The 14,211-nt window shown below is 43.6% G+C and overlaps 1 long non-coding RNA gene across 1 annotated transcript; it reads right to left on the bottom strand.

Annotated features, from left to right (window-relative positions):
• Nucleotides 1-6,542: 6,542 nt before the first annotated feature.
• Nucleotides 6,543-13,835, bottom strand: LOC119372447 (uncharacterized). The gene is made up of 3 exons (XR_005179528.2): nucleotides 13,183-13,835; nucleotides 9,447-9,504; nucleotides 6,543-6,612 (listed from the first exon to the last, which is right to left on the bottom strand). It is a non-coding gene; the product is annotated as an uncharacterized LOC119372447 (long non-coding RNA).
• Nucleotides 13,836-14,211: the final 376 nt, after the last annotated feature.

Genomic DNA, 14,211 nt, shown 5'->3' with positions numbered 1-14,211 from the left:
CGAAGAAGAACAATGTACATGCTGCGGGGGAACTAAGGAAACGATGGAACATGTACTGATTGAATGTGGCGATATTCACCCAGGTATACGTGTGGGCACGAGTCTACATGAAGCCTTGGGTTTTAGGGACAACAATGGAAAGCTGCACACGTCCGCGATAGAAATAAGTAAGAGACGGTTAGAGTATTGGTGGCAGAAAAGTAGAGATAAAGAACAAAAATAAATAATGGGGGAAAAATAAGGTCATTCTGCCTTAAGAGGCATGGACCGTGAATTTATATTTTTTTGGTATAATAACATAGATTTAATCAATGTAGATAAGGTATTAGGCCAACATGAAACAAGAAAGCTTTTTTTTTTCTTCGAGCCTGGTGGCAGACATGTCACCGCCCCGTTTTAAAGGGGACGCTCATAGCATCCATCCATCCATCCAGGATGTAATTGCCTAACAGTGCGCAGCTGCCGCCTAACTACGCACTGTTTGCTTACGGCTTCAGTAGTTTGGAAACAACTCGAACCGCAATCCTCATCACCGGCGTATTCACAAAACACCACACACGGCTGTAGCGTGGCTACTACAGAACACTGTAGTGGCTGCCCTAACAGCGGCTCTCAGTTGCTCCTCACCCGCCATTTACTGCGAGGCGTCAGCCGCTGCCGTGGCAACCGTGCGAAAATTTCAACCAAAGCGGAAATGGCGTTCACGCCACCGGTAGCCAATGAACGCCAGGGCAGACGACATGGGCGTCTCCCCATGGTCTCCCCTCTCTCTCCGGCGTTTGTAGCATACGGTTGTCAAACACGCTTCCGGGAGGTGATCTCGGGCAGGTTGAGCTAACCCGAGAGGCTGTCCCGATGTCTACAATGCAGACGTTAATTTCTCGTCACAACTAGACGAACGGCTAAGTTTAAGTGGCCGATACAGAGCAACACTAAAAACTTCCAGAAGGGACACTTGTTGATCTGCTTCTACACCATGTTGGTCAGCGACTAGTCTGCCTAGCAGGGCAAAATCCGGCGCTTAAATCATCCTCCGTGTCCCCTCATTCTTTTTCTGGGGTAAAAAGTGGCCTCTACATGGGTCCAATCATGCGCGTTTCATTGTTAGAAACTCCGCCCTAATATATATTAACCACCCTTTTTAATTAAGAGAGGGTCCTCAACTGAGCGAGGGCGACAATCTGTTGGGGCGCTCTCATACTGTTAAATATTATGCTTGTCAAAAGGAGAGTAGACGAAGTGACAAGCGAACGTGGGCCCGAGCGCGCGCCCGCATTCCGTTTATTTTTTGTTTTTGACCCAGCGTCAAATAAACATGATGTTCTATACTTCGGCTCCGCTTCCTGGTTTTCAACACATACGGCTTGTCCACCAACAGTTCTTTCTGAGCGTGGGAACGGTCAGTCTGCCCGGTTCTCAGCCGGTGCGTCTCGTAGTCAAAAGCTTGTTCGCGGCCTTCCAAGATCCTGCCGACGCTTCCGTACAAAAGATCAAACTCCGGTGGCGACGTTCGACGAAGAACACCCCATTCAGCACTTCCCCGCTCTTTTCGCGAGTACGCGGCGCACCTCCGCGAACCTATGCCAGCGCGCGGATGGAAGCCGACAGACGCGCCCGAGGACGCGTGTTTCCGTAGCCTAAACGGTACACAAGCGGAAGTTCCGGTTTTATATTAAAAAAACTGGTAAAAGGCGAACACGCTAACTACTGCTACGTCTGAGTACAATAAAAGAAATCATTGCTTTTTGTACAACAAGAAAAGCCTTACGATAAACTGCTGTTTATTAATGTTTCGGCTATAGCGTTTGGGTGGCCCTCTCGTGACGGCTGTCGGGGAATCCTTTTGTTGCCATCAGTGCCATCAGCTAGGTACCTAGGTGACCTAGGGACGAAATCTCTCTTTAGTTTTTGGCGGTGCTTTTTGGTACGGTCGCTCCACCGGCTGATGCACGCTTGAACTACTTGAACGGGCTTGGGCTTTCGTCTCCTGTCTCTACACCGACGACGATGACCGCGAGTCGGGCAGCTTTCGTTTCGACAACGTAGTACGCGAACCGGTGCTCCGTAGCGACTTCGTCGTGGCTGCCTCGAACAACATCCATGACCTGGACGTCGAAGGCGAGGATGCTGCATTGCGCTGCCTTGCCACAATTGAGTAAGTAGTGATCTCCATTATTACGAGCTTTGTCTCTGTCAGCTAGAAATGCCGAGTCTATCAATTACATACCAGAAAGCGTGACAATATGCTGTCGTTCTTACGATGTGGATTCGGAGCGTGATAAACATTTCGAACTGGGGCACAAGAGGCTCACCAACGATCGCTGCGCGAGCAGGAAATGTTTGCTGCGCGAGTGAGTACCGATCGTGAGTTTTCATGCACTACAGTTCGACATGGTTAACTTGTACCAACTCGTCCAATTTTCCTCTTGGCCTAAGTGATTACTACTACGAATGTTATCTGATCAACTAGTAGGAAATGCGCTCACTTTCGCTAATTCAAGGTAAATTCTTACATACCTTGCCCTGCGGTGATAAATCGTATAATTCTGTTGGGCGACGAGAGCATATGAAGACCTGGTATTTGTAAACAAGAAACAGCTAAATAAGCGACTTAGCGTTTTATTCTAACGGTGCAGTGGGCGATGTTTAGTTGTCAATTTCGCGATTATTGTACTGTCGTACAGTCTGAATCACGCTTGTCTGCAGTGCTCAAGCGGATGATTCGGCCGCCGTCTTTTTCACGGGTGCGCCGAGAGTGACGCCACAATGATACCACGGTCATACGGCAAGATGCAAGAATTGGAATGTATGTACCAGAGAGTTGGAAAAACAATATTTTACTGATACAAAAAAGGGAGACTTGAAAGACTTGAATAACTACAGACAGATCAACCTCAGCATTGTACAAAATATTCACGAAGATAATTTCGAATGGGATAAGAGCCACACTTGACTGTAAAGGTACCCTGAAACGGTTTTTGAAATTTTGTCGGCGTTCAGGTTACAGCATCATCAAATCATTCGCACCACGAATTAAACGACGCACCGTGTATCAAGGCAGCTACGGGCAATTATAGTTATACCCTTCTTCTTGCCACTGCTTTGCCTCCTCAACTCGTATAGTGCCATCGCTGGCAGCCGCAACGCACTCGACGGGTCGAGCTCCATTGAGTGCGCTGTTGGCAACAGAGACCAAGTGTGCGGAGTGGTTGAGATCTGCTCCACCACGTGCCAGCACACGACCAGCTGTCCTTATTTTATTCTCCTGTAGGGCGACAATCTGCAAAGGCATGCGGACAAACAAAAAGTATTTGAGAACGATCATCAATCAGTGTAGGTCCTGTAATTTTTCATGTCCCTGACGTCCCCTTTCTTATGAATCAAGATGATGTTGGCATTCTTCCAAGATTACTGTCCGTTGTCTACAAGCTATTTACAAAAGTAATTGCTAACAGAATTAATACGACATTAGAGTTCAATCAACCAAAGGACCAGGCAGGATTTCGTACAGGCTTCTCAACAACAGACCATATTCATACTATCAATCAGGGGATAGAGAAATGCGCGGAATACAACCAACCCCTATACACAGCCGTAATAGATTACGAGAAGGCATTTGATTCGGTGGAGACATCAGCAGTCATGCAGGCACTGCGGAATCAAAGCATCGACGAAGCCTGTATAAACGTAATGGAAGAAATCTACAGCGGATCCACAGCCACTATAGTCCTCCATAAAGACAGCGACAGAATCCCAATAAAGAAGGGCGGACGGCAGGGAGACACGATCTCTCCAATGCTATTCACCGCGTGTTTACAGGAGGTTTTCAGGGCCCTAGATTGGGAAGAATTAGGGATAAGAGCTAATGGAGAGTATCTCAGTAACCTGCGATTCGCTGATGACATTGCATTGATGAGTAACGCGGGAGACGAATTACAGCTCACGACTACTGAACTGGATACGGAAAGTAGAAGAGTAGGTCTGAAAATTGATAAGCATAAAACTAAAGTAATGTGGAACAATCTCGGCAGAGAACAGCGCTTTGCGATAGGTGGCGAGACACTGGAAGTTGTAAAGGAGTACGTCTACTTAGGACAAGTAGTCCTAAGTAGAATTGCTCGTCGAAACACGGAAGCTACTCAAGAGGAACACAAACATCGCTGCAATAGTAAACAATGTGACATGGCCTTTCATGCCAAAGATGATGTCTTACCATGGGCCCCGGTTCGAACGTCGGGACTTTGCGAGAAATTTCTTCACCAGTACATTGGCCCATACACCGTTCTACGACAAACTTCCCCAGTGAACTATCTCGTCACCCCACTTCAGTCCATCACTGACCACCGCTGTCGTAGCACGGAAATTGTTCACGACCCCCACATCAAGCCTTTTATTACTCGTTCAGCCGATCTTTGAGCTGTGGCCAGGCTGGCCGCTTCGAAGAGGGAGGAAATTAGTTCTCACTTGTACATAGCCATCGTCATCTCTATTCTTCTTTGTGTTTTGAGCTGAGGCGGACACTGCAGAATAAGCAGTTCTGTTGACGTCTGGTCCAGTTCATTTATTTTTAGCAGTGTTTAAAATACCGCTGGCGTAAGCAGCCAGAACCATCTAGAAAGCAGCCCCAGAACAAAGCAAGGGAGGTGAATGACGATAGCCCATGGCATGCGCCAGTGTGCGCTGTGACGTGTCTGTCATTGACATCGACTACACTCTAAGAGAAAATCAAGTATTTGGGGAGTATTTCCGTCACGCAACTATAATCGTCATCCACCTCGCGCTATCACCGCGGTCCCGGCACTTCCCGGTCACGAACGGCACGTGCGTTATCAGTGTGGCATAGCATTCTTAACAGGAGAGTGACGAAAGCCAGGTTTTCAAGAAAGAAAACATGAGCAAGCCAGATGACGATTATAGTTGTGTGGCAGAAATACTCCCCAAATACTCGATTTTTTCTTAGAGTGTATACTCGCAGAACAGGTGAACTGTCACAGTGAGCTTGAGCAGCCACTAAATGCATCGTACCAATGATGATGTCACAAGGTGTTGCTAACTCAGGCACTCGTGCTTAGTTTGAAACCATATTAAAATGTGTCCAAGGCTATGTCCAATACATGGTCAAAGGTACCTATATATGTGCAAGAATGGGACCTTTAAGTGGCACAATCAATCAGTGCACAGATCTTGTTGGAAAAAAATGTATTTCCTTGCTTCAGCATTCTTCAAAACACAAAAGTGGCTGGCTGCCAACATCTGCAACCACACCGCTGTGGGGCATCCATTGTTCTCCAATGAAACCCTATTATGCTACTACATATGGGCATTGTCACTGAACGGTCACATGCATAAAAATTAATGTTAAAAATTTGCTAAAAACTCCGGATAACAAGCTGCTGCCCAAAGTCAACATGCACTATGTGCCCAGGCATACTGCTATTGTCAAAGTTGACGTAAAACATGGTTTTATTTCACAGCCTTGGGAAATAGTTTTAACGCAATAGTATTAAAGAGCTTGTATTGCAGAAATTCTGGCGTCAGCATCGTTGGTGGTGACCGAAAAATTAGTGTTGTCCGTGTGCGAAAATTCGAGATAGATGCAATTAAATAAATAATAAAAAAATCTTCGGTCCAAATGAGGATCGAACCCAGGCCTTCTGTGCGGCAAGCAAGTGTCCTATCACGGAGCCACGTCAGTGCTTGAAACTGCTTCGTAAAAACCGCTACAGAAATGTCAAGTAGTTGGAGTCTCCTTAACGCATGTAATATTGCGTGACGGAATCATAGAATCGCACCTGGTGTCAAAACATGAGAATGGTGCAGTGGTGGTCTAAAACTTCCCACCCATTACAAAGTGTGCAGTTGGGCAGGTGTGTGTGGCACCTTACGCACATCTCCATATGTACACAGTGGGTACTTTGCTGATTTGCAAAAGGAAGAATTATGGCGTAGTGGGCACTTCGCAACTGTACTTGCAAAGTAGGCATTCTAGCATAGTTTGAAACGGCCAATGTTACCCGCACAGACAATCCTTTCCTTGCGGCATGGTTGAAGGCAATGCGCACGGGCCTCGATTACGCTATCGCGTTCTCTTGAAGGCATAACTCAAGCATCCTCCAAGTTTTTTAGAATGCTTCTTCTGATTATGGCTTTAAATTGTAAGTTCTTAATTGGTCTTGGGCACCTTGGTTCAGTAAGTATGCTCGGTCAATATGAATTTTAGAGCCTGGACATGCACTTTGAATGATGTCTTCAAATAAAAAAAAAAAACAAAGCAAATTTTCTACATTGTAATCTTTATTGGCATTTCAGGAGCAACACAGTAGGATGACCAAAGGATGTACCACTTCACGACGGAAATTGTATGTTCAAGAATTGTTTCAAAATGTACAGCAAGGAAGATACTGGGATTCTTGTCGCACCATCAGCTGTTCAATATCTGCAAGCTGGAAAGGTGAACAGACACTTTCATGTAAAAATGACCATGCACGCGCTCTGGTGCAAGCTTGTTCAGCTGTGGTAGATAGAACAGTACACAACCTTACTCTTCATGTGCCAGCCACAGAAATGAGGACCATCATCAGATCCACCAGTGAAAGCAATTTTTCCAGCAGCCTGCATATCAACAGTCTCCTCATTTTACTCGATCATCATTGCTCATTCCTCTACTGTTTATGTGTGCGTTTACATGTTAGTCAATCATCACTGTCTAAACAGACCGTAATACTATGGTGACTTAGCACTTAAAAAAAGAAAGAGTTCGGAGGAGAACAAGCTAGAGAAAGAGAAGCACTCTCATTGCTTGTTCCCCTCCCGATTCCTTTTTTTTATTCTCTAAATCACGATTGTATTGTGGTTTGTTTAAGCAGTACAAAATGACTAGCCCACCAACAAGTGTCACTCAATTATGTCATGCCCCTTGGTAGCTTGGAAGATAAGGTGTCATGCTGCTAAGCGTGAGGTTGCAACAACACCCGTGCACTTCGATTTAGGTGCACGTTGACGAACCATGTGGTCCATGTGATACCATGTTGTCAAAATTAATTTGGAGTTCCCAAATACGATGCACATGATGATCATCAGTTTTGGCGATTACACTTGAACCCCTTTGTAAAAGACACCACTGTGCCCAACATCAAAATAGGGGTTGATCAGAAAATGAGAACATTGTACCCTGCTTATAAGAGACACCTTATATGAGAAATAACAACTATTCCCAGGTGTGTGTTTCTTATAAAGGGGTTCAGCTATATAAGGAATGCCCATCTATTCAAGTGTGTGATCACATGAAAGCAAGAACCCTCATACTGCACATGGCATGGATCATATGTGGCATTTTCTTTCTAAAAAAGGCAAGTCCACAGCAGAACTGAGAAAAATGCAGTTGTTTGCTACTGATTGTATGGTCGAGCCTACTCTTAACAATTTCCAGTCAGTGCATTAATGTCACCAAGTACTCCAAAGCTACATTGCAATTAACATCTAAATAGCCGGTATCCAGGAGTAGAATTTGGATTTGGCTGTTATACATGCGTCAGCAGTAATTACAGATATGTCACACCAGGAGCATGACACTGCGCCTTCGGAAGTGTGTGGAATTTCTTTCTGAAGCTTCTTGTCGATGATTGCGAACATGTGAGCACATTAAAATCTTTTTTTAAGCAAGTTGGAAGTTGCTTTCCATGGAATGTTGCTTTTAAATGGTTTTTTGTGTGGTACTGTTTCGATCGCTTCTAGAAATAAATCAATACCCAATTGCTTAATTTTGCTGTCTTGCATTTCAAATGTACCATCTTGGAGTGAAAGCACGATACCAAACCAACTAGGTCACACTAAAGCCCCTCCATCGCGTTTGCTGCCGTTTTTTTTTAAATAGCACTATCCATTGTTTCGTTGCCGCCGCCCATTTCTGGTTTCGGAGCTCCCGGAAGGAAGTTCTTGAGCCACTTCTTTCTGCTTTTTCCTTCCATCTTGTTTCTGCACGCGAATGTGCACACGCGAGAAAGCAAATACAATTTCCTTCTCAGTTTCGCAAGTGTTGTTTTGTGGTTCGTCTCAGAACTGCGTGCCGCCGAGTGAGTTTTTGCTCGGTGTTTCTGCGTTGCGAGGGCATGGGCGGGCATGGGGTGGGTGCACCAACCGGAAAAGCAGCAGAAACATAATGGCAGCACTTCGGCTTCCTGCTGGGTGGGGTACCGATGTAAAGGGAGAGGGGGAGGATGAGTTGGCACTACATAACCTAGCCGGCGGAAAGCGCATGGAGGGGCTTTAGGTCACACCTGTAGATGCGAAACGATTGATAATTGTGACTGGATGTAATAATTGTTCTTTTTACATGTGAAATAGACAATTATCAGTAGGTGGCCTAGGCTTCTGATGACCAGTTAATTTCATTAGATAGGCTATTAGTGTTCTGCAGATGCTCACTGAATAGTATAAGGAGCTCCACACTGGAAGGCTATGAGGTTGGGTCCAGGAATTGATTCATTGACTAAGTCATTGAATAGTGGGAAGTTGCGGACAGCCTTGACATAGGCTTGTGGAGACTTATTTCCAGGCCAAAAAAAAAAAAAAAGAGAGAATGTGATGTGACTTAGGAACCTTATGTGCAAACATGTACCATCACTAGCCGACCTCGTGTTTCCACCATTCTTGCATCGCATGCGATTCCTACACAGCTACAAGAGCACACACCAGACCACAGCAATAGCAGAGAACACAACAATTTCATTATAATCTACAGGGCAAATGTGTCAAATATTTATGCAGGACTTGCCACACAATTCAGCACAATCGCTAGCATTTTTCAACATTTGAGAACGTACAGCACTATTCACGGATGCTCATGAACTTGAATGTTTTAAGCAAGGCTACTTCTCCATGGAGTTGGCAACAATATTAAAGAAAGTTCCAATGCATGGAGACACATACCATGTCAAGTTATCATGCTAAGACAGTGGTTAGCCAGGTAAAAAGGACTGCCAGAAAGAAATTGATAATGCACATGGGTCAATTCGGCAATGTGAAAATATGGCCTGCTATGTTAACACTCATTTACACGTGCAACTAACAACGGTTGTGCGACCAAGTTAGTCACAAACAAATGGCTGCTTTGGTCGCCAAGCGTCTGCTTTGACTCAGTCGCTCGATGCTCAATTTTTCAGTGCAGTTGCAAACTTCTGAGCCGATCAGATGTGCAGGAACAGAATGTCAGCTTATTTTAATGGGCAATGGCAATGCAAGCAGACGTGAATTCTGTGTGGCAATAGGTATAAGTCGCACGCAGATGTAAACATTGATTACCTAGAGTCGTTTTTGGTTGCCATTTGCAAATTGTTGCGTGACTGGTGCTAGTTGCAGGTGTGAATGAGCCTTTACACATCAGTAGCCATGGGGAAGGCATTTGGGTACCCCTTTAATGTTGTACGAATAATATGATTAGTCCTTACCTAAACCTCCAACCTTTGTGCTTTTTTATTGCCTGCCTTGATGAATGCGGGACATGGTCTGCATTTAATGTATTAAGACACATGATGAACAGACGTGATTACATGGTGCAGCACACTTGTATAATAGATCCGAGACCCAAATCTGGGGTGATATTGTCAGATTCATGAGCAGCACTGCACTCTAGGAAGTTGTCGTGCACACAAGAACAAGTAGTCCTCGACATAGGTGCCTAGGCAATAATGCTAAAAATCTTCACTACAGCGTTGTACTTCAGTGGTCCCCAGCTTGTTGCAGTATGCAAGGGGGATACTAAAGAGACAAACAGTTTTTCTCATATTAGTAAATTACTCTTTCACAATTCCAAAATGACCATGCTTCCCGCAAGAAGACGCTTTGTAAACAAGGAAATGTGAAAAGAGCAAATGAAGATGGCGACGCCACCTAGAAATTCCCGTACCATTCGGCTTGACTTGATAGATTTTGGCGGCGTCTACTAGGTCCTACGTGGTTTCTAATCAGTAAATATGAAGCACAGTGTCCTCTAAGAGGGACACAGACTTAATATACCAAGTTTCAGGAAATTTCGTTGTGCCAATGTCGCCAAAATATGAAAAATACAATTTGAAATTCGTGACGTCACATGCGGAGATTTCGGAACAAAATTTAAAAATGAAACTTTGACCTTTATTTTCTCCTCTCTTAATCAACCTATGATGGTGAAATTAACGACATTAGAGTCCTCAGAGTACAATTTATCAATATAAATAAACCGATTCACTGTTTCACTTTAATGTCCCTTTAATGATGATTCTGCTGCCAGAGGAGCATTTGACACTATGGCAGAGACAATTGCTATGCCTTTCTGAAAGAATGCGGCAACTTAGCGATCTGCTTGGCATCTGCAGTGATCTTTATAGGGTGACATAGACAGCCAGTACGGACCACTGCACAACATAGACCTATCTTGTAGCTTTTATACACCACTAGGATAAAGCAGGCACGATACGCGCATTCAGGTATTCCCGAGATTCACATCTACATGCGATTCTCGGGAAGATCTGAAACACATGCTTCATGATTGCCACTGCTACAGCTAGAGCAACTGAATCTAAGGAAGCACAGTGTTTGCAACATCGGCCAGGCTTCAAGCTGAGGCGATTCCTAGCCTGTGGCAAAGTACCACACGTGTGCTATGCAATACGAAAACGCTGCTGGTGTTCCTAAGGACGACAGGCCTCAACGAAGCATTAAGAATAACGCCTGTGTATAATAATAATTGGGGTGTTGAGCCCCAAAACCGCGATGTGTCAATCACCGAGAACATGACACAACACAACTGGATTTTGCTGCAGTCTGCGAAGCAATGGGCAGATCGCAATGACTTTAAATATGCATGGCACCACGATGGCAAATTTATATGCGGAAAGCTGACGGGGAACGGGCTCATGTTATCCAACGTGCAGAGGATTTGACGCGACTGGCTGTGTAACGACGCGACTAGCCGTGTAATGCTATAATTCCATTTGTACACTACCTAATCCACGATGGATTCCCCGTATGTTTCCCCTAATAACATTGGCAAACTTGTTACTAAATCTACATTATCAGTGCTGCACATTAACATTCAATCGATCCGCGGTAAAGAAGATCTTTTAGAAATGTTTCTTTGCGAATTCAGTTTCAAATTTAATGCAATAATGTTGACCAAAACTTGGATGTTAGAGAATGATTCTTTCGCTCTTGAAAACTATGATTCTTTTTATTTGCATCGCGTTGGTAAACGTGGTGGAGGTATATGTTTGCTGTTGCTAAAGCACATGCATTCGGATAGGATTGAACATTTATGCGCTGTTATACCTGATTATGAAGTTCTGTCTGTGCTTTCTGGAAAAATACTTTTCTTTGTTTGCCCCCGTGTGGTCGCATTGAAGATTTCTTTGCTTATATTGAAAGTGTTTTTGAATTTGCGTGTCAGTGCCAATATACTATTTTCCTTGGTGGTGATCTGAATATTAATATTCTTGAGAATTCTCCAGGACGCACACAGTTGTTGCTTCTGATTGAGTCTTATCTTCTCCGAAATGTTATCACTGTACCGACCCGTGTTACCTCGTCGTCTGCAACTGCACTTGACTTGATAATCACTAATGAATCTACTGAATGTGTTTCTGCAGGGATTATTAACAGAGCACCTCCCCGTGTTTCTGTTGAGCAACGTCTCTTTGGTTTCTAACAAAATTACTCATGACCCATTATTTCGGACACAAAATATTAACGTCAGCTCATTAGAAGAATTTCGTTGCATGATATTAAATTTTGATTGGACGCCACTGTACAGCCACATGACTGCAGATGAGGCATTTAACTTTTTTTTAAAACACTTCACAATGTTTTACAGCAAGGCATTCCCATACAGGGTTACGAAAAAACCAAAGAAGGCCCGTAAGCCTTGGATGACGTCTCGCATCCTTAAAATGATTTCAAAGAAAAACAACTTATATCAGAAGTTTTTACACAGTTGCGAACACCCCGATTTCGTAGCTTTTAAAAAATTTCGCAATAATTTGAATGGCACATTAAGAAAATCTAAAAAAGGGTATCACATTCGCTTATTTTCAGGCATTAGTGATCAAAAGATTCTCTGGAATAGATTAAACATGTTGCTAAAATCTGAACGAACGTGCTCACCTGCTTCTTTTACAATTGATAGTATCAGCTATGTTGGGAAAGACCTAACTGACAAGTTCAACGACTACTTTGCATCCCTTGTTCAAAGTGAGCAGGACCCTAGCACTCTCGATTACATGAAAAACCGAGCACAGGACACCATGGCACTTATCGAGTGCGATAGCGATGAAGCATTAGCCGCTTTCAGACGTATGAAAATCAGAAAATGCGCGGACGCTTTTGGTCTGACAATGAGACCTGTGTTACATGTCCTTGATGTCATTTGTCCCTTCCTAACTGATATTTATAACTTGTCCCTCAGCACTGGTACATTTCCATCAGAAATGAAAAAGGTGAAAGTGATTATTCTCCATAAGGGAGGTGCTAAAGAAATCCTCGGTAATTATAGGCCCATATCCATTCTACCAATTTTTTCCAAGGGATTAGAGCGAGTTATTTATGTGTGTATTTCAAAATTTTTCGAAAAATATGGGCTAATAACCAGTACACAGTTTGGGTTCAGGGAAAGATCATCTATGGAAGTTGCGTTGCTCAAATAAAAAGAACTTATTCTTCCTAATATAGAAATGAAACTAATTACTTTAGGGATATTTATAGATTTTTCAAAAGCATTCGATAGAATTAATCATAAAACCCTTCTTTTTAAAACTTCTAGCTTATGGTGTCTGAGGTATTTCTTTGGATTTAATATCGAGGTATTTGCGTAATCGTACTCAGTATGTGCCTATCGACAACCACCACTTGTCCTGTAATAAAGTAGAACATGGTGTTCCTCAGGGTAGCCTGCTTGGTCCTTTGCTGTTCATTATTTATACTAATGATTTGATAGAAATAGACACTAGTGTCCAATATATTATGTACGCAGATGGACACGAGCTTATTTTTATCGGGTTCAAATGCAGATGATTTAGTAAATAGGGCCAATATCGTCCTAAATAAGTTACATACTTGGTCTTTTAAAAATTACCTTCTTATTAACTCCAATAAAACTAAAGCAACATTTTTCAGAGCAAAAAATCAAGCTATTTCTGTCAGAGCCACACTTACCTTAGGAGGGAATGCCATAGAAATTACTAACACAGAATGCTTGGAGTCTACTTTAGTGAATTCATGCTATGGGATAGTCACACAGAACATCTTCAAAGTAAGCTTGCACGTGTAGTTGGCGTTTTGAAAAAATTCCAGCATCTATTGCCAGAAAAAGGCTGTTTGAATCACTGTTAAAATACTGCATATTGGTATGGGGAAGTTCAACAAAAACAAATATTAGTAAACTAATTTCAATGCAGAAAAATGCGCTTAGAGCGATTGCTGACGTGCCTTACAGAATGCACTCTGAACCACTGTTTACCACCTATCATATCATGCACTTAAAGGGGTACTGACACGAATATTTTCAGTTGTCGTTTTTTTGGCGTCAAATGAAGGGTCAAGCCCTCAAGAGCCTAGAAGAGGTGGTGCTAAGCGCGAGTGCGCCCTGAAAAAGTAATTACAGTATGTTTTTAAAAGCTAGTTTCAGTTCGTACTGTACCCTGACGTCACAACACAGTATGAGCTTCTTGTCACATGCTTGCACAATATATAGTGACGTTTCCACGGTCGCTCCGCACCATGGCTCCATTGGTGACGCACAAGCGGCCATCTTGGAAGTTTTGGTACCTAACGTCATCACAACTAGCCAGACTGCTGCGTGAAGTCACCGGAATTTGTGCTGTAGCCTGATGTCAAGCTAATGTCGATGTCAGTAGGTGCGCCATGGAAAAATTAACTTTAATATCAAATTAAAATACCTTATCGGCATTTGCTGAGCTTCACACTTGCTCAGAGCCATCTATGCATACAGGAGATTTGTATAGCAGAGTAAATTCGCCTTCGAAAAAAGGTGTCAGTACCCCTTTAACCAACATGTACTATTGCGCGGCCGAGTGCTCTGCAAGCTTGTACAGCGGCGCCGATCACAGCGTACTTTCGAGTTATCGGGAGAGAGTTTGGCTGCTCGTGCGAGCACGCATGGCCCCCATCCTTGCTTGCTTTCACCCTCGAAGTTATCATTTTCGAAGCTGATATCACCTCAGG

The sequence above is a fragment of the Rhipicephalus sanguineus genome, chromosome 10 (assembly GCF_013339695.2).
Source record: "Rhipicephalus sanguineus isolate Rsan-2018 chromosome 10, BIME_Rsan_1.4, whole genome shotgun sequence".
Taxonomy (NCBI): domain Eukaryota; kingdom Metazoa; phylum Arthropoda; class Arachnida; order Ixodida; family Ixodidae; genus Rhipicephalus; species Rhipicephalus sanguineus.
Note: the sequence above shows the minus strand (reverse complement) of the source record. Positions and strands in the feature narration are given on the sequence as shown.